This window comes from Phyllobates terribilis, unplaced genomic scaffold, assembly GCF_046119375.1.
Source record: "Phyllobates terribilis strain yellow unplaced genomic scaffold, ASM4611937v1 Scaffold_4__5_contigs__length_816908805, whole genome shotgun sequence".
NCBI classification, from domain to species: Eukaryota; Metazoa; Chordata; class Amphibia; order Anura; family Dendrobatidae; genus Phyllobates; species Phyllobates terribilis.
In genome coordinates this window covers 243,412,485-243,437,374 of record NW_027362764.1, presented here as the reverse complement: position 1 = coordinate 243,437,374, position 24,890 = coordinate 243,412,485, and the positions used below count along the sequence as shown (strand labels likewise).

Below are 24,890 nucleotides of genomic sequence, written 5' to 3'. Positions count from 1 at the left end.
CTCACCTGGGAGCGCTTCTCCGTTACCTACCTGCCTGCCAGCCCGGAGGTTCCGCCGTCACGTGCCGTGACCACCTGCTATTCCAGAGACTCTCGCTTGCTCACCTGGGAGCACACATCTACCATCTGCCTGCTAGCCTACCCGGAGGCTCTGCCATCACAGGTCGTACCTACCCCTTACCCAGAGACTGCCCTGATCACTTGCCGTAACTCCCTGTCCGTCCACCCAGAGACTGCCACCCGCTCCCTTACAAGGGCCGCCCCCTTGTATAGTAGCTCAGAGGTTCCGCCTCCCGGACCCGTTACAGCGCCAAACAGAAGTGTTCAACTCCAGGCACAGTTCACATTGAACAGGCTGCAGCTTCCACACGGTTTTCTGCAGCTCCAACACAGAGACTGCTCAGCTTTCCTAGCCGATTGGAGCAGTCTCCATTCAGAGAAAGATCCTGACATGTCTCTCTTCCAGCTATAGCTCACATTTTGGCTTGTCACTTACCAGAAGCACACTTGAATCTGCTCAACTTCCAGCAAACTGACACACCTAGTGAACACAGGCCGAGGTTCATAGTCAAAGCTAGTCATGTGAATCTAATCAAGACCTGCAGTGCTAGGATTTAACCCAGTCCTACCTGGCTTTGCTACATATCCCCTCCTCTGGGGGCTGGGCACAACCTGCAAACATACAGAGCCTAGAGGACTTAAATTGACCCAAGCAAGAGGCTCATGCCTGGCCAATTGTGGAATAGGATTATTGGCTCCCAGGGAACACCATTTACACATTTCACACAGGACTCTACCACCTACAAATTACACGCCATGTTCTTCTGCCTATACATTACTCACACAGGCTCTGCTGCCGGCACATCCCCCTTTCTAGTCAGTACAATGAAAGGAAATTCACTATTTACATCACGTGACCCTGCTACCATAGCTGACTTCTGGTGGCATACCAGACTACTGGATACTACAGCTTTAGCCCATAAGTTCCAGAATAACAGAAAATGTTGACCAATATAATAATAGAATGCAACAAGTCTTTGACCACTCCCACTTGGTGGGACACGGAACCACAGTATTTGCACATGTCGACCTGTGCCATGGGATAGTTCTTGGTGTCTCCATGGATACATCATACCCTCACCCCCTTCCCATTGATTAGGACATTTGGAAGTGTGGCTCTTACCAGGGTCACCAAACCACCTGAGTGCTGAAGTCCAGTCACTTGGACACAATTCACAGTCACCTGGCATTCCTGAGGCCCCTCACCAAAATGAAGAATAGCACTCCAGGCAGGGTAGACGAAGTAGGAGTTGTGCCAGCCTATGCTGCAGTCCATTGGTTCTGGGACTTGATCAGTACCACCATTTCTCTATACCGAGGTGATATGTGAACCTCACTCCCGGCATTGCGGACCCTGGTTCTCCTCCACACTTCAATTAAAGAGACAGCTCCTGTGGCGCCCCTGAGGGTTCAGTCGCCACCGGGGTACTGCACCTCAGATAGAAGTGTGGTATCTCCTCTTCCAGGTAAGAATGGAGCATCACCCAGGACCCCACTTCACACTCAACACTACACCACTCCTGTCCTGCAGGGGGCCTAAATGCACCAGTGTGCTGCCCCGTTCCGGGATAGAGGAGATGGGGGGGGAACCAAAGATAGGGGGAACCAAGTAGTGGGTGAGGGTGGAGAAAACACTTACAGGAAGCACTTATAGAATCATTTATAATAGGTGGCCATCTTAAGTTCAAGGTCCTTTGATTGTGGTCTTCTGTCAGGGTCCAGCAGGAGTCTGCAGCTGGCTGAGGATTCACGGTCCTCGTTCTCAGGCCTTGAGACGAGGAGCGGGTCAGAGTTAACCAGTGTCTCTGCCCGGTCAGGGTCCCATTCTAAGAAGGCCTTGGAGGGGAGCAGAGGAGATAGGCTCCGCAGGCAAAAAGATCCCAGGGGGATACGGACGGAGCGGAGTCGCCACCTGTATTCATCACTCTGGCCAAGCCAGAGGGATTCCTGCTGCAAGAGGGGTGACCGGCCCCCGATATCTGACTGTGTACTTCACGTCACTGTTGGAAAAGCCCGGCGGCTTAGTGGATCCCAGCGGGAACACAGGAGGAAGGAGAAGGAGAAGGAGAGGAACACACCAACGGGGTCTTGACAGGTGCTCCTGATCTACCTGGGAAGTGCTGAACCCCCTTCCTGGTGACCGCAGTATGCAGTGTGTAGCAGAGGGAAGCTTTGCGGCTAGAGTTCATCTAAAGTGAGTAAAACCCTGGATGACTTCATTTACCGCCTCCGCTTGGTTATTCCCGCGTGGCACTGCACCCAGCATCCCTCCACACAGCTCTTCTAACACTGCCCTGAGCCCTACTCCGCCTGTGGAGAGTAGTACCAACCGAGCTGCCAGAACATCAGCCTCAGAGGACTGTGGCAGCACTGGTGGCCCTCACCAGAAACCACAGGTGGCGTAGTCGAACAACCACTCATCCAAAAAGCCCATTTTTTATGTGACAGCCCTGGGCACAGACCAGGTCACGGCCACGACGACATCCCACACCACCACCATACATTGGCCCGGTACCGAGTAAAACCCCAATGCTCAGGGAGGGTGTCACAAAACTGGCGTAGTCGGCAGGATTGCGTGCCCGCAGCAACGGAAGAAGATAATCCCCATTGCCGCCGGGTACTGTGCGCCTTTCACAAAAGACTGTCGTTATACACTCAATGTGGCGCCCGCCCAAGAAGAACGGACGCCATTATGTGCAAAAACAAAAGCAACCTAAGACCCCCCATCGTGGGCCTGGTTCCCCAATGGTGCCAAAAGTGCCGACCGCCCCCTCCAGCAGAGACTGTCCGCATAGTAGTGTCCGTCAAGATGGATGGGACGTCCCAAGGAGTGCCCGTCAGCCAGCCGCCCTGGAGCCGCCCCGAAAAGAGGAGAAGCAGACCGCATTCTGCAGCAGAGATGGACGCAGCCAAGGGGAAGCTCTCCATCGCTGGTCCACCAGCTGCCACCTCCCTCGCTATGGAGGGAATCCACCTGACCGCGGAGGAGGCCGAGCTCCTTCGCGGTGGAACACAGGACCTTACCCGGAGGGTCGAAGAGGCCCAACGATTGGCCGCCGCCAAATGGAGAGAAGAGGTGCTGGGGAGGATCAAGGCCCACCGCCAGAGATCGCCACGCCTGAAGATTGAGGCCCCAGCCCAGGCGGAGGAAGCCCAGGAGGCCCTGTGCAGCCCAAGTTCGGGTAAGGCTGAAACCCCTATCCCGGGCGCGGGACACACCGAAGCCCTCCTAGACCTCCTGCCGGCACCGTTCTCACCGGGCGCCGTCGTATGGGAGCAACTCCTGGCTCCGGAGGCCGAGGCCCAAGCCACCGCCACACCCGGAGGCCTGCCATGCCTCCCGACCCCCAATCTGGAAAAGCATGCACTTACCTGGGTGTCCACCTGCCCCAACCCGGACTGGTCTGCACCAGTAGAGGGCCCACTGCAACCCCCGCTATTGCCACTGCCCACACCTTCGGTCACCTGCCCGGCGGCAGAAGAGTTTGCCTGGGACAACCAGGGGGGCGATCTAATGGGCTTCACCCCGGGAGACCCGGACTGAAGAGCGGAGGCGGGAGGAGTTCTGCCATAAAGAGCTCCTCCAGCTCGACAAAGAGCGGCAAGGGAGGAGGATCCGCTGCGAGCGACTGGAGGTGCGAACCAAGGCTGCCAAGTCACAGGCCCATCAGGCGGAGGCCACCCGTCCAGGCCCCCGGGAAGAAGGCCTTATTGTGCGCTTCCACCAGGAGGCAGGATGGGGCTTCATTCGGAGCCCACAGTTCAGCCGGGACGTCTTTGCTAACCGGCGGGACGTCGAGCTGCGACTGGAGCAGGGCCACCCTGGCCGGAACCTCTACCCGGGTGATCTCGTGTCGTACACCCGCCACCACGGGGAGAATGGGTGGTATGCCCTGGATGTCAACAGGGTATTCAAGAAGGATGCACCCACGCACCTACCTACAGAGGACCGGTCAGGCTCCTTTGGCAAGAATGAGCCTTTTCCCCGGTGGGGATACCACTTTTAAGCAGCCCCGGAGGATGCACCTCCCTGTTACTTTAACTGTTATTTGTTTTTCAAGTTTTATTGCACCCGGATTCAGTTGAAACAAACATTTGTCCCTGTGGACGCTGAATAGGAGACAGAGTAACATTGTAAATAGTTTGCACCTATTTAGGTGCTCCCTATTGGTTTTATGCGGAACCACTTCTACTTCTACCTCTGACCTCAGAAGTAAAACCTGTCTGGTGTGGCTCTACTGAAAGTCCAACTCGGGATTTCCATGCCCTGCAGCCAAACCAGGGTCTACGTTGAGGGTTTTGGGCAGGTCCCTCGTGCTGCTGAACTAGCACTTTCTACCGTACTTTTTACAGTATTTTCTACATGCATAATATCTCTTTAATGTTTTATATATTTATACTATATATATCTTGCAAAGTTAAAGTGTCCAAACCTCCCACAAAGGGAAGATTGTTTTATTGTTTACAAAAGCATTTAAAATTTTGAATGTCTGTACCAATACTTTGCTCTATTGCAGCCCGCAGACGTGCTGTGTTTCACCAGGGGGGAATGTGGCGCCCCTGAGGGTTCAGTCGCCACAGGGGTACTGCACCTCAGATAGAGGTGTGGTATCTCATCTTCCAGGTAAGAATGGAGCATCACCCAGGACCCCACTTCACACTCAACACTACACCACTCCTGTCCTGCAGGGGGCCTAAATGCACCAGTGTGCTGCCCCGTTCCGGGATAGAGGAGATGGGGGGGAACCAAGTAGTGGGTGAGGGTGGAGGAAACACTTACAGGAAGCACTTATAGAATCATTTATAATAGGTGGCCATCGTAAGTTCAAGGTCCTTTGATTGTGGTCTTCTGTCAGGGTCCAGCAAGAGTCTGTAGCTGGCTGAGGATTCACGGTCCTCGTTCTCAGGCCTTGAGACGAGGAGCGGGTCAGAGTTAACCAGTGTCTCTGCCCGGTCAGGGTCCCGTTCTAAGAAGGCCTTGGAGGGGAGCAGAGGAGATAGGCTCCACAGGCAAAAGGATCCCAGGGGGATACGGACGGAGCGGAGTCGCCACCTGTATTTATCACTCTAGCCAAGCCAGAGGGATTCCTGCTGCAAGAGGGGTGACCGGCCCCCGATATCTGACTGTGTACTTCACGTCACTGTTGGAAAAGCCCGGGGGCTTAGTGGATCCCAGCGGGAACACAAGAGGGAGGAGAAGGAGAAGGAGAGGAACACACCAACGGGGTCTTGACAGGTGCTCCTGATCTACCTGGGAAGTGCTGAACCCCCTTCCTGGTGGCCGCAGTGCGCCGTGTGTAGCAGAGGGAAGCTTTGCGGCTAAAGTTCATCTAAAATGAGTAAAACCCTGGATGTCTTCATATACCGCCTCCGCTTTGTTATTCACGCGTGGCACTGCACCCACCATCCCTCCACACAGCTCTTCTAACACTGCCCTGAGCCCTACTCCGCCTGTGGGGAGTAGTACCAACCGAGCTGCCAGAACATCAGCCTCAGAGGGCTGTGGCCGCGCTGGTGGCCCTCACCAGAAACTACAGGTGGCGTAGTCGAACAACCACTCATCCAAAAGCCCATTTTTTATGTGACAGCCCTGGGCACGGATCAGGTCACGGCCACGACGATATCCCACACCACAACCATACATTGGCCCGGCACCGAGTAAAACCCCAATGCTCAGGGAGGGCGTCACACTCCCAGCTCTTCAAAGCCACCCCAGCAACAGCCTGACACCGCAGCCATTTTCCCCATCTGTCAGCACAGCTTCTTCAAGCAAATTGCAATGCTGTAGTTGACTTTACACAGGACATTCAATCACTACACTTTAATCACCAGTAGTCTTTGGGACTTCTGCATTTTCCAACAATTGAAGTAGGGATTCACGCTCTCAGTTAAGCATTAGGTAGAGTTCACACAGGCAATGAGGTTTGGCGCAAACGTGCAGTTTTATTGCTCTCACAAACTGCAAGAGATTTAAAATCAAAACGGCCTCTTTTGGGCACAAAAGTATAACAGAAAATAAACAGTTAATTTATCAGGTACATATATGTCAGTGCAGACTCCCCAGAACAGATAACAGTCATTTCTCCTGGATCACACTTTACATACAGAATAGGTACGGTCGTACCAGTCTCGGTATCACCTTTAGCCTGAGCTTCAGCAGCTTCTAGCACCAAACAGAAGTGTTTAACTCTAGGCAAATTTCACACTAAACATGCTGCAGCTTCCACACATTTCTCTGCAGACCCAAGACACAGACTGCTCAGCTTTTCTAGCTGACCCATACAGTCTGCATTCAGAGAAAGACCCTGTAATGTCTCTCTCCCAGCTATAGCTCACATTTTGGCTGGTCACTCATCAGGAGCACACTCGACTCTGCTCAACATCTAGCAGACGGACGTACCTAGTGAGCACAGGCCCTGATTATTAGTCAAAGAGTCAAGTGCATCTAATCAAGACCTGAAGTGCTAGGATTTAACCCTATCCTACCTGGCTTTGCTGCAATGGCTTTTGGCCAGATGATGCTTTGGCCATTTGTTCACCCCACAGCTATCTTGGCAGTCTCTCTCATACAAAGGAGCGCTTGTTTGGCCAGGTGCTTTAATGTTGTTTATGAGAGAGCTGCTGACAGCTATATCTGTAGGCAACTTATCTCAGAGAGAACAAAGAAAGTGGCAGGCCAAAATCAGACATGTTCGATCAACAGTTTCCCTATCAATTGGTCAGCACCCCCATACACATTACAGTCAGCCGAATCCGCAGATATTGGTGGTTATGGCTGAAATTAGTTTAATGTGTATGGAGGGCCAAAGTAAAAATACATTCCCAAGACAAGAGCAAAATCAGAAAAAAGACTAAGATACCAGAGAAGGACAAGTATCTGTAAAAGGTTCAACAGGGGCATGGTCAAGAAACAAAGTTGAGGTCATAAACAGAAATAGGATCCATAGCAATATCACATAACAGAAAAAGGCCTGAAAAGAAATACTCTAATCATCAGTTGGTGTATAATGGTCTGCCTAGTTTTTTCTTGTCATGATCTCTCATTTATCTCAACATGATGACAGAAGCTAGAAGTGGGAGAAGACAAAACAGAAGTATCTAGCAAATGGGCAACTGAATACGTTCATCTAGAAAAGAGGGCAAATCGCAAAACACGGCTGGAATTGAACAAGGGCAGCTGCTGTTCTGTTTTTTTTTGTACCATTCCAGATTTTAACATTTAGACTGTATTTTGCAGTAACTACACTTTAACCGATGTCAGCAGCACATAGGTAAGATTCTTTTGCTTTGCTACCACTTTATTCTCGGTAGATCTTACAAGTGAAAATAACTGAAAATCCACATTCTCATACTTTGCACTAACGAGAGCCAATAGCCTGAAACACCGTGTCTGCAAACGGAGTTTCTGATTTGGCTTTTATCCCAAGTCATATTGCACGACTCGTTAAAGGGTCGATAGTAACTTGTAGGATTGCTGCTTCCAATAGGTGGCGCTATAGAGTTCAAGTCCTCTTTCTCTCTGAAGAGGCAATGTGCATATGAAAATCCACAGGCATTCCAGTACATGTGAACATACTCTTGTTATCTGTTGTGTCATATGGTTCCAAAAATATTCAAACCTATATTGTTTTCATGTGGTTCATTCACAGAGTTTGCTGAGTGATGCCAAATCATTGCAGAAGCAAGTACACTGCTATTTCCAGAGAACATGATTATTTTTTTTCACATAACTACCCAGTGGAATGGTTTGAACACTAATATTATTTAACCTGCACCCGGAATTATTAATATAAAGCAGATTTCTTCTGAATAATTATCATTACAGAATAAAGTGGCATATTATTTTGTCACCATTTGGAAATGTCATCATTTAACTTTAGTTGTTTTTTTAAATTTGATTAATGATGAAAAAGAAGATAAAGTTATCTTACTAATGAAGGGTGAAAGATGAATGGAAATGAAGGGATATTAAATGTATAGTTGTGCAAATTGTAAACCGTTAATAAAATCAACAAAGGGCTACTCTATATAATTTGGTGCAGATTGGGACAGTTTGTATTATATTTACTGCTATGTTTAGCAAAGTCTTTTGTAATTTTAAAGTATAGAAATTTGTTTTAGTCAGCAAAAATATAATCAGTTTCTTAACTATGGAAAGAAAAAAAAAAAAGTTAGCAAATTATGGATTAAAGACCTGAACAGCCTATATCCTAAATATCTTACTGGTCATGAGGAGATAAAAGGGTCTCTTGATCTGCCTTTTACTGATGCATGACACTAACCCCTTCATGACCTTGCGATTTTCTGTTTTTGCTTCTTTGTTTTTTCCTCCCCATCTTCTAAAAGCCATAGGTTTTTTATTTTTCTGTCAATATGGCCGTACCAGGGCTTGCTTTTGTGGGACAAGCTGTACTTTTTACTTTTGAATAATACCATTGATTTTACCATACAGTGTACAGTAAAACGGGAAACAAATTCCAAGTGCGGTGAATTTGCAAAAAAGTGTGCAATGCCACAATTGTTTTTTGGGGTTTTCATTTACCATGTTCACCATATGGTAAAAATGGCAGAGCAATATGATTCTCCAGGTCAGTCCCGTATTTTCCGGACTATAAGATGCACCGGACCATAAGACGCACCTAGGTTTTAGAGGAGGAAAATAAAAAAAAAATGTAAGCAAAAAAGGTGTTCATGATGCACTTTTAATGGGGGAGGGGGTCTTCTGCTGACACTGGTATAGGGGTAATATCCCCCAATTCTGACAATATCCCCTATCCTGGTATATATGCCCCCCCCCTTCCTTTTATACGTGGTCCCCATCCCCATCCTGGTATGCTTGGCATCCCTCCATCCTGGTATGCATGGCACCCCTCATCCCTATCCTGGTATGCAATGCACCCCTAATCCCTATCCTGGTATGCATGGCACCTCTAATCCCTATCCTGGTATGCATGGCACCCCTCATCCTTATCCTGGTATGTATGGCCCCTCATCCTAATCCTGGTATGTATGGTCCCCTCATCCTTACCCTGGTATGTATGGCCCCCTCATACTTATCCTGGTATGCATGGTTCCTCTAATCCCCATCAGGCTGCACATAAAAAAAAAAATAAACACTCCTACTCACCTTTCTTCTCTCCTCCAGCGCTGCGTCCTGTCTGCCCGCACTGATCTCTCCATGTGAGCCGCGCCTGACGTCACTGCCATGCGCGGCTCACATGGAGAGATCAGCTGCTGGAAGTCACTGCTCCCCACGCCGGGACTGTGTGCGCAGAGAGCAGTGACTTCATGCTGCTTAATAGCCGGCACACAGTGTAGCCGCGCTGCGGCTCCTGCTGCTGTCGGGCTATCGCATGTGCCCGCTTATTAAAGGGCATGAATATTCACCCCTCTCCACTCTCATGGGAGTGGAGAGAGGTTGAATATTCATGCCCTTTAAAAGCGGGCACAGGTGATTCTGGAAGCAGCAGGAGCCGTGCTGCTGATACACTGTGTGCTGCTGTTAAGGAGCATGAATATTCACTGCTCCCCACGCCCCATGGGCATGCGGCTGCTGCCTCCTGTGCCCCACTCCTCCACCGCTACCGCTCCCCCCACACCCCACATATAAATAAACCCCCCCAACATTCGGACTATAAGACGCAACCCCCATTTTCCTCAAAATTTTGAAGGAAAAAAGTACGTCTTATAGTCCAAAAAATACGGTACTAGTACACAGATGCCAAACATGAATAAGTTCCTTTATATTTAAGTAGTAAAAAAAAAATTCTGAAATTTGTAAGAGAAAAAAAATTTGCTTATATCGCCATTTTCAGAGACCTGTAGTGTTTTCAATTTTTGGGATCCGGGGCTGGGTGAAGGCTTTCATGTGACCAGAGCTGATTTTTTTATTGATACCATTTTGGGGTAAATACAATGTTTTGATTGCCTCTTATTGCATTTTATTACAATGTATTGGCAGCCAAAAAAACATAACTCTGATGTTTTAATATTTTTTTTTATATTACGCCGTTTACTGATGGGATTAATTGTTTTTATATTTTGATAGATCGGACATTTCTGAGTGCAGTGATACTAAATATGTGTATTTTAGATTAATTTTTAATTGTTTTATTTTCAATGGGGCAAAATGGAGGTGATTTGAACATTTTTTTTGTTTTTTATTATTTTTCAAAACTTTTTTTTCATATTTTTTACTGACTCCAATAGTCCTCTTAGGAGACTTGAAGCTGCAATCATCTGATCGCCTGTGATATACTTAGCAAAAATCACTATCTTCTATGAATGACCGCCATGAGTCGGCATTCACAGGAGAGTCACAATGACAACCACAGGGCTCTTCTGCAGACTCCCATGACAACCCATCGTCGCCCAGCGATCACGGGACAGGGTCATCGATGAGTGGGCTTTGTCACGCGCATTTGGCTGGCACATGTTAAATCAAGATTTAACAGGTTAACGGTGCTCAACCCGCGGCTGTTAAAGGCACTTGATAGCTGATTAAATAAGCCATCAAGGTGTGGGGAAGAGTAGGGAAATGACCTTTAACGAAAATATACATAAATAGTTTTGTAGGGGTTAAGGCATTGTACAGATCAACATATGTTGAAAATGTTTTTTAACTCCTTCTCAACATATGAACATTTATGTCATATGTTGGGTCCAATTCTTGGAAGCAAGCTTAGAAAAATTAATCTGCTTTCTAACTAGCAGATGATGTTATTTATCTGCCTTAACCAGCCACGGGAGGAGCAGAGCTCCCCCAGTGGCTGTTAACTTGGTAAATGCCATTGTCAGTCTCTGACAGCAACATACAAAGAGAAAGGCCTGCGGGGAATGCCATTCTAAATGTTGTAGCATAGCTGGGAAGGACAGGGTTAAATTCCAGTTCTGCAGGGTCAGGATTAGATGCACCTGCAGGGTTTCTTTAAGAAGCAAAAAGTAGCTTCATGGAGTGGCAGTGTGGTGTGGTGTGACCGTCTGCTGAATGAAGCAGAGTCGAGTGTGTTGCTGGTGAATGTCAAGCCAAAATGTGAGCTGTAGCTGGGAGATCATAGAATCATAGAATGTTAGAGTTTGAAGGGACCTCCTGGGTCATGTCCAACCTCCTTCTCAATGCAGGAATCACTAAACCATCTCAGACAGATGTCTGTCCAGCCCCTGATTGAAGACTTCTATTGAAGGAGAACTCACCACCTCTCATGGCAGCCTATTCCACTCATTGATCATCCTTACTTTTAAAAAGTTTTTTTCTAATATCTAATCTGTATCTTCTCCCTTTCAGTTTCGTTCCATTGCTTCTCATGTTTCCATGTACAAATGAGAAGGATGGCCCCACTATACTGTGATATCCCTTTAGATATTTGTAGACCGCTATTAAGTCTTCTCTTGGCCTTCTTTTTTGCAAGCTAAACATTCCAAGATCCTTTAACTGTTCATCTTAGGACATACATTACAGTCCACTCACCATCCTGGTAGCTCTTCTCTGAACTTGCTCCAGTTTTTCTATGTCTTTTTTTAAAATGTTGTGCCCAGAACTGGACACAGTATTCCAGATGAGGTCTGACCAAGAAAGAGTAGAGGGGGAAAATTACTTCACGTGATCTAGACTCTATGCTCCTCTTAATGCATCCCAGAACTGTGTGTGCCTTTTTTGCTGCTGCATCACACTGTTGACTCATGTGCAGTCTGTGATCTATTAGTATACCCAAGTCTTTTACACACATGCTGTTGCCTTGTTCTATTCCTCCCATTCTGTAGGTGTAATTTTACTTTTTCTTGCACAGATATAGAATCTTGCATTTTTCCCTGTTAAATACCATTCTATTAGTCACTGCTAGTGATGAGCGAGTATGTTCTGTTAACCCTTTCGCAGAGTATGCTCGGTCGAGCACAGAGTAGTTCCAGCTGCTCGGTGTTATGTTTAAATCACTCCCGTGTGCATGATTTGCGACTGTTTGACAGCTTTCTTACATGTGAGGAATGATTGTTTCTTTTGCATTCCTCACATGTAATAATGCTGTCAAACAGTCGCAAATCATGCACATGGGAGTGATTTAAACCTAACACCGAGCAGCTGCAAATACTCGGTGCTCGGCTGAGCATACTCGGCGAAAGGGTTAACAGAACATAATCGCTCATCACTAGTGTTGAGCATTCCGATACTGTAATATCGGGTATCGGCCGATATTCGCGGTATCGGAATTCCGATACTTAATTCCGATACTTTTACAATATCGGATACCGGAATCGGAAGTTCCCATAATGCCTGCGCTCTGCAGTGTCTGTGAAGGATGACAAGTTGGATGGCAGCGCGATCCAGCCTGTCATCAGAATGCCATCCCAGCGGGGGAGAATTCTCCTGATTGTTTAAAAGCCGGCGGGCGGTATAAAGCCGCCGGCTTTTAAACAATCACACAGCCCCATACTGCTTCCCCGCAGCCTCCCACCCCGATCCTCCGCTCCCCTCGCCACCTCCCATCCCGATCGTAAGTTAGGACCGGGCGGGGAGCGCAGCTCCAAGGAGCGGGGAGTGAAGGACCCGGGCGGGGAAGCCGGCAGTGAAAAGACTTCACCGCCGGCTTTCCCGTTCTGTGCTGCGCTTTCCCGCCGGTTATTTCAAATGAACAGCTGAGGTATCAGCTGATGCCGATCAGCTGTTCATTTGAAGTCGCCGCGTTGCCCTCAGAGGGTTCATGTGAGTTCATGCTTGACTGCATGAACTCACATGAACTTTCCCACGGCCGCACAGGTCAGCCTCACCTCCCAGACCATCAGCCCATCATGATTAGTGTGTGTGCGGGGTGTGTGTGCGGGGTGTGTGCGCGGGGTGTGTGCGCGGGGTGTGTGCGCGATGTTTGTGCGGGTGTGAGCGGTGTCTGTGCGATGTGTGCGGGTGTGTGCGGTGTGTGTGCGTGCAGGCAGACATAGGCCGATGTGACACTACTACTCCCATCGGCCTATGTCTGTCCCCCGTCCACTCCTGCCAGCAGGATCAGCTCGATGGGAGCAGTAGTTCCCATCAGACTGATCCTGCTATTTAAATTGCCCTACTGTGTCCCCAATAAATGTTAAATACATGTCATTGGTGGCCAGTAGTTACCTAAAAGAAATTAGTTCATACATTACCTGTCCCCGCCGATCGCCACCTAAAATAAAGTAAAAAATAAAAAACTACACCTATACTCACCAAGACACCTAATTCCCCGAAGCCATCGACCTCCTGTAATAAAATATAAAATAATAAACCACAACCTTATCCTTACCCCTCCGTAGCAGTCCACGAGTGTCCCACGAAGATCTCCAGTTCAGAGCAGCCACATAGAATGTGATCGCTCTGAACCGCTGCCGCCGCTAGAATGACGGGGCCGTAAGGGTTCACCGGAGTTCAGGCAGCGCTGCTCCGGTTAGCTCCTTTACGGCCCTGCTGTATCGTGAGAAATTCCCACGGTACAGCAGTGCCGTAAAGGAGGTCTCCGGAGCTGCGCTGCCTGAATGCACTCCGGTGACCTCAGTCAGTGGCTCCCGCTGCCGGGAGCGGACGTGTTCCCGGCAGCGTGAGCTTACAGCAGCCATGCACAGCTGTCACCATCTCCAGATGTGACAGCTGTGCATGGGAGATCAGCGCAGGAATGTGGACAGGTAACTATTATTTTTAGTAAACTAAGAATTAAATAAAATTGTGTGTTTTATTTCAAATAAATTATTTTTTTCTGGGTGTAGTGTGTTTTTTCTTTTTAACACTTTGTAGGTTAGTGATGGGGGTGTCTTATAGACGCCCATCATTACTAACCTGGGCTTCATGGCAGCTGGCGCTGACATGAACCCCACCACTATTACCCCCTGCCACCGCACCAGGGCAGCGTGGAAGAGCGAGGCTAAGTGCCAGAGTTGGCGCATCCTATGGATGCGCCATTTCTGGGGCGGCTGACGACTGGTGTTTCTAGCCTGGGAGGGGGCCAATATTCATGGCACCCTTCCTGGGCTATTAATATCAGCCCCCAGCTGTCTGCCTAGCCTTTGCTAGCTATTAAAATAGGGGGGACCCCACGTCATTTTTTTTGGGGGGGTCCCCCATTTTAATAGCTAGTAAAGGCTAGGTATTCAGCTGGGGGCTGATATTAGTAGCCTGGGAAGCTCCGTGGGTTGTACCCCCTTCCCAGGCTTCAAACATCTGCCCCAGCCGTCTGCTTAACCTCCGCTAGAGACTAAAATTATGGGGGATCCCACGCTATTTTTTTTTTTTTAAATAAATCCATTATTTTAACACTAAATGACATTTGAGGAGTTAATAAAGATGCAGTCCCTAAATTATTATTTATTTTTTAATTAATTTTTCCCAAAACTTTTGACGTGGGCTTCGCCATATTTTTGTATGCCAGCCAGGTACAGCATCCAGCTTCTATGAACGCGCCATTTTCCGGGGCGGCTGCGGACTGCAATTTTCAGCGGGGGGCAGAAAGCTTGGGCCTCCCTGCGCTGCAGATTCCAATCCCCCAGCTGCCTAGTTGTACCTGGCTGGACACAAAAATAGGGAAAAGCTCCACGTTTTTTTTTTTTTAATTATTTCATGAAATTCATGGAATAATTAAGAAAAAAAGGGCTTCCCTATATTGTTGTGTCCAACCAGGTACAAATAGGCAGCTGGTGGTTGGGGGCAGCCCGTTCCTGCCTGCTGTACCTGGCTGGACCCAAATATAGTGCAAAGCCCCACGTCAATTTTTTTTAAATTATTTCCGGAAATTCATGAAATAATTAAAAAAAAATTATGTGGGGCTTCGCCCTATATTTGTGTCCAGTCAGGTACAGCAGGCAGGAACGGGCTGCCCCCAACCACCAGCTGCCTATTTGCACCTAGCCGGACACAACAATATAGGGAAGCCCTTTTTTTCTTAATTATTCCATGAATTTCCTGAAATGATTTAAAAAAAATTGATGTGGGGCTTCGCCCTATATTTGTGTCCAGCCAGGTACAGCAGGCAGGAACAGGCTGCCCCCAACCACCAGCTGCCTATTTGTACCTGGCCGGACACAACAATATAGGGAAGCCCTTTTTTAAAAAAATTATTTCATGAAATAATTAAAAAAAAATTGACGTGGGGCTTCGCACTATATTTGTGTCCAGCCAGGTACAGCAGGCAGGAATGGGCTGCCCCCAACCACCAGCTGCCTATTTGTACCTGGTTGGACACAACAATATAGGGAAGCCCTTTTTTTCTTAATTATTCCATGAATTTCATGAAATAATTTAAAAAAAAAATGCGTGGGGCTTCGCCCTATTTTTGTGCCCAGCCAGATACAACTAGGCAACTGGGGGCTGGAATCCGCAGCGCAGGGAGACCCAAGCTTTCTGGGCCCCACCCGCTGCAAATTGCAGTCCGCAGCTGCCCCAGAAAATGGCGCGTTCATAGAAGCGCCATCTTCTGGCGCTGTACCCAACTCATCCAGGGCCCTGGTGCGGTGGCTCACTGGGTAATAAAGGGGTTAAGGCCAGCTTGGCATTATCAGCTGGCCCTAAGCCCGAAATTCATGGGGTCACGCCAATATTAGACATGACCACCATGAATTTCTAGTAAAGTATTTAAAAAAACACAACACCCAGAAAAAAGTCCTTTAATTGAAATAAACACACAATTCTTTATTGTTCTAAATTAAACCATACTTACCATCACGCCCATTCCAGCTGAAGCCAACGATCTCCTGCAATAAAAGTAAAATAATAAAGCAACATCATCCTTATCTTTCCATGGCTCCCACGACAGCTTCAGCTCTGCTACATCGAGATGACAGGCTGGACCGCAGCAGAACGCTGCCATCCATCCTGTCATCCCGCAGACACTGAGAAGCGCAGGCATACTTCCACTCCTCAGTGTCTGGCTGTGACGGCATCCAGATGAGCCGAGGTCATGTCCAATGAACTCAGCTCACCTCATGTACGTCACTGACAGCGTGGGAAAATTCTCCTGCACTCAGCACTTCAGCGTGAGAATTTTCCCACGCTGTCAGTGACGTGCATGGGGTGAGCTGAGTTCACTGGACATGACCTCACCTCATGTATGTCACTGACAGCGTGGGAGAATTCTCACGCTGAAGCGCTGAGTGCAGGAGAATTTTCCCACGCTGTCAGTGACGTGCATGAGGTGAGCTGAGTTCATTGGACATGAACTCGGCTCATCTGGATGACGTCACAGAGAGACACTGAGGAGCGCAAGCATGCCTGCGCTTCTCAGTGTCTGCGGGATGACAGGCTGGATGGCAGCTTTCTGCTGCGGTCCAGCCTGTCATCTCGATGTAGCAGAGCTGAAGCTGTCGTGGGAACCATGGAAAGGTAAGGATGAGGTTGCTTTATTATTTTACTTTTATTGCAGGAGATCGTTGGCTTCAGCTGGAATGGGCGTGATGGTAAGTATGGTTTAATTTAGAACAATAAAGAATTGTGTCTTTATTTCAATTAAAGGACTTTATTCTGGGTGTTTGTGTTTTCTTTTAACTTTGACTATGGGGTTAGTAATGGGGGTGTCTTTAGACGCCTCTCCATTACTAACCTGGGCTTGATGTCAGCTGGCATTATAAGCTGACATCAACCCCAACCCTATTACCCCCTGCCACCGCACCAGGGCAGCGTGGAAGAGCGAGGCTAAGTGCCAGAATTGGCGCATCCTATAGATGCGCCATTTCTGGGGCGGCTGACGGCTGGTGTTTCTAGCCTGGGAGGGGGCCAATATTCATGGCTCCCTTCCTGGGCTATTAATATCAGCCCCCAGCTGTCTGCCTAGCCTTTGCTAGCTATTAAATTAGGGGGGACCCCACGTCATTTTTTTGGGGGGGTTCCCCCATTTTAATAGCTAGTAAAGGCTAGGTATTCAGCTGGGGGCTGATATTAGTAGCCTGGGAAGCTCCGTGGGTATTACCCCCTTCCCAGGCTTCAAACATCTGCCCCAGCCGTCTGCTTAACCTCCGCTAGAGACTAAAATTATGGGGGATCCCACGGCAATTTTTTTTTAAATAAATCCTTTATTTTAACACTAAATGACAAGTACAGTAAGCAACACTGTCACTGTACTTCATATATATGTGACTGACATGTTTCTATCTATCTAATCTATGTGTGATTCTCTATTCTTTCTATTCTAAATTGTCGGGTACAGATGCTGAATTGCCGGCCGGCTTTCTTAAAGAGACGGTGCATGAAAACACTATTATTTTTTTAAATAAATCCTTTACACTAAATGACAAGTACAGTAACCAACACTATCACTGTACTTATTATATATGTGACTGACATGTTTCTATCTATCTAATCTATGTGTGAAGCTCTATTCTGTCTGTTATAAATTGTCGGGTACCGCTGCTGAATTGCCGGCCGGCTTTTTTAAAGAGACGGTGCATGAAAACACTAATATTTTTTTTAATAAATCCTTTACACTAAATGACAAGTACAGTAAGCAACACTGTCACTGTACTTCATATATATGTGACTGACATGTTTCTATCTATCTAATCTATGTGTGAAGCTCTATTCTTTCTGTTGTAAATTGTCGGGTACCGGTGTATGCCGCTGATGAATTGCCGGCTTTTCATGTCATTCTACATTATTCTTAGTTGTTTTACTTCATGTAGAATTAACCTACAAGGAAAGAAAGGGTTTATTTTCATTCCGATATTTGTGTCCCATTGACTTGCATTGGTTTCCGGTATCGGAATCGGCGATATCCGATACTTTTTGGGTATCGGCCCGATCCAATCCGATACGATATTTCCTGTTATCGGAAGGTATCGCTCAACACTACTCATCACTAGTCGCAGCCCATAGTTCACGCTTATCTAGAGCCTTCTGAATCCCTTCTCTGTCTTCCTAGCTTAGCATCGCTTACAAATTTGATTGGTATACTTTCCGTTCTCTAATCTAGAACATTTATAAAAATGTTGAACACCACTAGGGCCAGGACGGGTCTTGTGGTACCCCACTTGAAACACTGTTCCAATTGGATGTGCAACCATTTATTACCACTCTGAGTGTGAACACAGAGCAAGATATGAATCCACCTAAACAGTCTTGTCAATCCCATATTTGGTCATTTTTTCAATACAGATAATATGAGATACTTAATAAAATGCTTTGCTGAAGTCAATATATACTATATCTACCGCATTTCCCTTATCCACCCAGTAAGTGCTTCCATCATAGAAGGAAACTAGATTAGTCTGGCATGACATGTTTGCTGCAAACCTATGCTGGTTCTGGCTAATTACTGAATTCTTATCCAAGTACTTACATGCGGTTTAATAATTTGTTCAAAGATGCTTCCTGGCATAGAAGTAAGGCTGACTGGCCTGTAATTTCCTGGCTCCATTTTTTTTCCTTTTTTGAAGATGGGGACAACATTTGCCCTTGTCCAATCTTCTGGGATTTTTCAAAGATTCTGGTTAGTGGTTCTGCAATTTCCTCTGCTACCTCTTTCAGTAGCCTAGGATGTAATTCATCTGGACCAGGAGATTTAAATTCATTTAAATTAGCTAAGTGTTCCCCCACCATCTCTCGGTTTATAGATGGTGAGCATTATTTCATTCCTCCAATTGTACAGTGAAGATCAGTTGATGTTGCATTTGCTTTCTTAGAGAATACAGATGCAAAATAGGAATTTAAAAGTTCAGCCTTCACAACTTCATTTTTGAGCACTTTGCCCTTTTCATCCTGTAAAAATTCGATAGCTTCTTTGACTATTCTTTTGCTTTTGACATACTCCCAAAATCCTTTAATGTTTTGGTTCTCACTTGCAAGCCTCACTAAATTAATGGCTTTAGCTCTTTTAACGCTTTGAAATTGAAAGTGGTCACCAAGAGAAGATAAGAATTTTCTGGACCCATTACTTTTGCCTGAGACAGACTCCCAACAACTACCTGGATAGCTAAAATCTCCCTTGATCACTATGTTATACTTTTTTGAGAACAAAGACATCTGATGTAAAAAGAGTTCATCCACATCTTCAGTCTGTCCAGGTGGCCCATAGTAAACACCGATAATAGTGTCCTTTATGTTCTGGTCTCCTTGTATTCTTGCCCAAACAGTTTATGCAGAGCTACCATTCTCTGAAGCTTGGCTCTCTGTGGAGATATGCGCTTTCCTAACATACAATGCAACACCTCCTCCTCTCTTGTTAAGGCTGATTCTAAAAAATAAGTTGCAGCCTTCAGGGTTTGTATTCCAGATCATGTATATCATACCCCCAAGTTTCAGTGATACTTATGACATATCTCTCTTCCTGTGTTAGCAGTTCCAATATTCCTTTTTTGTTTCCCATGCTCTGTGCATTTGTATAGACACATTTTAGATTGTAGTCAATTTCTCTTGCTCATTTATTTTTATTCAGAATTTGTTGTCTTTGTTCTTTATTTCCACTTCTAATAGCAGGGTTCTCAAAAGAATGCATTAGCTGCATACTTTTTCCCAGTCATGTATTTCCCATCCCATATTGCTCTAGTTTAAAGCTCTTCTGAGTCTCTCTTTGCCAGAGTCTCTCTCTGAATGAATAGTGTGCAATGCAGTCTGTTTGTGAGAGCTGCAGAGAACCATGTGGTAGCTTGCTCAGTTTGAACTGTGCCCAGAGTTGAACACTTCTGCTTGGTGCTGGAAACTGCTGGGGCTTTAGGGGATACCCCAATTGGTGGGATCGTGCCTCTTCTGTGTATGAAGTTTGCTCCAGGAGAAAGGACTGTAATCTGTTTGGGTGAGCCTGCACTGAATTTATTAAATCAAAATTACAGTACAGACCAAAAGTTTGGACACACCTCATTTAAAGATTTTTCTGCATTTTCATGACTATGAAAATTGTACATTCACACTGAAGGCATCAAAACTATGATTTAACACATGTGGAATTATATACTTAGCAAAAAAGTGTGAAACAACTGAATATATGTCTTATATTCTAGGTTCTTCAAAGTAGCCACCTTTTGCGTTGAGGACTGCTTTGCACACTCTTGGCATTCTCTTGATGAGCAGGTGATGAGTAGTGCCTGGTTTTCTCCACACATAACGCTTAGAATTATCACCAAAAAGTTCTATCTTCGTCTCATCAGACCAGAGAATCTTATTTCTCATAGTCTGGGAGTCCTTCATGTGTTTTTGAGCAAACTCTATGTGGGCTTTCATATGTCTTGCACTGAGGAGAGACTTCAGGCGGGCCACTCTGCCATAAAGGCCCGACTGGTGGAGGGCTGCAGTGATAGTTGACTTTGTGGAACTTTCTCCCATCTCCCTACTGCATCTCTGGAGCTCAGCCACAGTGATCTTGGGGTTCTTTTTTACCTCTCTCACCAAGGCTCTTATCTCACGATTGCTCAGTTTGGCTGGATGGCCAGGTCTAGGAAGACTTCTGGTGGTCCCAAACTTCTTCCATTTAAGTATTATGGAGGCCACTGTGCTCTTAGGAACCTTGAGTACTGCAGAAATTCTTTTGTAACCTTGGCCAGATCTTTGTCTTGCCACAATTCTGTGTCTGAGCTCCTTGGGCAGTTCCTTTGAGCTCATGATTCTCATTTGGTCTGACATGCACTGTAAGCACAGGTGTGTGCCTTTCCAAATCAAGTCCTATCAGTTTAATTAAACAGAGCTGGCCTCCAATGAAGGAGTAGAACCATCTCAAGGAGGATCACAAGGAAATGGACAGCATGTGACTTAAATATGAGTGTCTGAGCAAAGGGTCTAAATACTTGTGACCATGTGAAATTTCAGTTTTTCTTTCATTTGCAAAATTTTCTACATTTCTGGGTTTTTTTAGTCATGATGGGGTGCAGAGTGTACATGAATGCGAAAAAAAAATTAACTTTTTAGAATTTACCAAATGGCTGCAATGAAACAGAGTGAAAAATTTAAAGGGGTCTGAATACTTTCCGTACCCACTGTATATACTTGCTATCGCCATGTCCATAAATGTTGAGCTAAAACATAAAATTAACTGACCCAATTGGTAAGCTAACTAGAAAAAAAATTAAAATGCCAGATGGAGGTTTTTCGGTTGCCCCAGCACTGCAAAAGAATGCATAACCAAGTATTTAAAACATTGCATCTACCCCAAAAAGGTATCAATAAAAAAACATCAGCTCAGGGCACAAAAAAACAAGCCCTTATTGACCAAAAAATAAAAACATTACAAATGTCCACTTTTTTTTTTCACCAGTTAAATGAAAAAAAATAAATACAAGTTAGGTATTATTGTTATCATATTCACCTGGAGAATCATAGCAACAGGTCATTTTTGCACAATTCATGCACATTGAATACCATATAAATAAAATAAAATGAACAATTGTGGAGTTTAATTTTTTTGTACAATTTCATTGCACTTAGAATTTTTTTCCTGTTTTCAATACTTAAAATAGTAAAATGAATTGTGTCATTCAAAAGTGAACACAAACCTGCAAAAAAAAGTTATGGCTCTTGGAAGAAGAGTAGGAAAAAACAAAAATGCAAAAAACAAAATTAAAAATCACCCAGTCTTGAAAAGGCTAAAGCTTTAACACTGCTGAATTTGTGGTGCAAGAGGTGATCATCTTCTGCTGCACAAGACACTGCAGAGTTCTAAATTATACTTGGAAATCTATAATATAACCAGGGATGTGTCCGTCTGTCCGAATCCTCTATAGGCTGCGCCTGTGCAATGCGCCTATGCAGTCAGGCCAGAGACAGAAGAACACATCAGCCATTACAGGTGAGATGGAGGAGGACGAGGATGAAGGACTGTGGTGCCAGAGATCGCGGTATGCGTAAGCGCTGACCGCATACCGCCATCTCCGGCGCCATTAGGACACATACCTCCATCTCCGGCGAGGCTGGGCTGGAGGAGTGTGGCGCCAGAGTTCGCGCCTGTGCATAGCGCGATCTCCGGTGCCATTTTGTTGAAAATACTGTGTGCAAATTTGTCTTCAACAAAATGGCACCGGAGACCGCGCTATGCCCAGGCCCAAACTCCGGTGCCACATTCCTCCTCCAGCCTCGCTGGAGATCGAGGATACGCTGCAAGGGAGAGGGGAAAAGGTGAGTAGGAGTGTTTTTTTTGTATGGATGGAAGAACAGCAGAGCAGGCAGGATGGGGGACCAGGATGGGGGACCCGGATGGGAGAGCATATACCAGGATGGGGGCACAAATACCAGGATGGGGGACCAGGATAAGGGCGCAAATACCAGGATAGGGGAGCATGTACCATGATGGGGGCAGAAATACCAGGATGGGGGATCAGGATGGGGAAGCATATACCAAGATGGGGAACCATATACCAGGATTGGGGACCCCAATGGGGGAGCATATATCAGAATTGGGGACCTGGATGCCAGAGCATATACCAGGATGAGGGAGCCACATAAGGGGACCCATATACCAAGAAGGGGGACAGCATGTACCAGAATGGGGAACCAGGATGGCGGAGAATATACCAGGATGGCGGAGCATATACCAGGATGGCGGAGCCAGATGAGGGAGCATACACCAGGATGGGGGAGCATATACAAGTATGGGGTACCAGGATGACAGAGAATATATCAGGATAGGGAAGGATATACCAAGATGGGAGAACATATAACAGGATGGGGGAACATATAACAGGATGGGGGAACATATAACAGGATGGGGGAGCATATACCAGGATGGAGGCAGGGAGCATATACCAGGATGGGGGACCAGGATGTCTGAGCATATATCAGGGTAGGGGAGGATATACCAGGATGAGGGGACCATATACCAGGATGGGAGACCTGAAAGGGGGAGCATACACCAGGATGAAAGTACCATATACCAGGATGGGGGACCTGGATAGGGGAGACCATACACCAGGACGGGGAGGGGCCATACACCAGGACGGGGAGGGGCCATACACCAGGACGGGGAGGGGCCATACACCAGGACGGGGAGGGGCCATACACCAGGACGGGGAGGGACCATATACCAGGACGGGGAGGGACCATACACCAAGATGGGGTACCAGGATGGGGGAGCATATACCTGGTTGAGGGAGCATTCGGTTTCAGACATGGGGTCTGACCCAGCACCGGTTCAGTCATTGCTTTGAGAATACAGAACAGCCGCTGTAGCCTCAGACCTGACAGCCGGCCTCAATATAGATCAAGTGTCAGTCAGTGCCGGGGGCGCGGTTACAGAGGACGCTCTGCATACTCAGAGCGGTGACCGAACTAGCACCGCCCCCATGACTAAAACCGAATGCTGACGGGGAGAATAAAGTTAATTTTCTCCCTGCAGCATTTGACTGCGTGCGGGCGCTGGGCAGCATAATAATGCTATTTACCTGCAGATTAACCGCATATATGCAGGTTAAGTGCATTATTTCTGATGACTAGATCCCTTTAATTTTGTAGCACAATACTTCAATAAGTCAGTGCATGCGCATGCTCTATCTGGCGCCATTTTTTTAAGACTGTCTGCGAATTCGCAAATACAGTGTTTTAAATAACATTGCACCGTATAGCGTGGTATGTGCATGCGCTGACTCAGCGCCATTTTATTTAAGTAATGTACTACAACATGCGCACTGCTATGTTGACGTTATAGTACATTACTAAAATAAAATGGTGCTAGAGTCACCGCATGCGCACACCACACTATCCGGCACCATTTTATTGAAGACACTATATACGAATTAGCAGACACAGGGTCTTAAAAAAAAAAATGGCGCTGGAAATGTACCAAAAAAATGCTCGCCACCCGGGCGTAGAACGGGTTCAATAGCTAGTTACATTATAACAATAACTGGGTGTTTGGAACTTCATGAAATATAATTTGGTTGGGCAACTTTGTGGCTATCATTCTGTATGTACGTGGTTATGGGGACCATAATACGGTATGCAAGGAGGCTGTGGTGGCCATCATACTGTATGTAAGAAAGCTGTTGGGCCTTCATACTGTATGTAGGGTAGCTGTGAGACCATCATACTATACATATGGGAGCTGTGAGGTACTCAGAATAAATGAGTACATCACATTTTAGGCATTTTTTTTTAGAACACAAGTGTGGTCAACCACAGTTCTGTGCATGCCTAAAAAGATGGATACCATCAGGACATAAACCAAACGGATTCCAAAGTATCTCTTCTGCCTCATTATAGTGAGTGGCTCTGACGCGCCCCCTGGGACATATTCCTTTTTGAGGGGAATACCCGGCACCGGATCAGATGGGGGGTTGTAGTCTCCGAGCGGCTGTGACCCGGCCCCGTGCCCAGGGCGTCAAGCTCAGTGTTATGTGGCAGTCCTACAGATGTTATTAAGTTCTTAATGTGTCGACTACGCCACCCGTTGTGATGCGGTCACTGTGGCCGCCGCTGCAGCAGGGTCCGCTGAGGCTGATGGTGGGTGCGCAGCTTGGTGGGATAACCCCCAACGGGAGGGGTATAGCCTCAGAGGGGACAGGCGCAGAGGATGGGGGTTGTGGTGGTGTAGTGCAGACGGCAGTGAAGACAGAGTCGGGTTGTGCAGTTAAGGGTGTTTACTTACTGCAGATGTTGTACTGGTCACTCCAGCTGCTAGTGACCACCCGAGCCGTGCTGCGTCCACCAGGTCCTGGATCCAGCCAACCCCCAAACAAGTCCGGAGCGTGGCCCTGAGCTCTCTTTCTGTCCCGTTCTCTGGCCGTCCCCACCAGTAATCCACCTAGGTCCAGCTCCCTCGGGCCTTCTGTTGGGACACCCTTGGCCCTGGGTTCCCTGACCCTTCATGTGGTGTGCCTTCGGGGTGGATGTGATGGGTGACCGTGGCAGATGCTGCCCACGGTCTCCGGTCTCTGGCTGGGGAATGTTTTTTACCCCCCACCAGCTTGGGTTCCGGT

At 46.9% G+C, this 24,890-nt stretch overlaps 1 protein-coding gene across 9 annotated transcripts in view; it reads right to left on the bottom strand.

Annotated features, from left to right (window-relative positions):
- The window catches only part of TPK1 (thiamin pyrophosphokinase 1), an 844,123-nt gene that overhangs the window by 520,890 nt on the left and 298,343 nt on the right, over window positions 1–24,890 (bottom strand). The gene's annotated exons all lie outside the window — the stretch shown is intronic.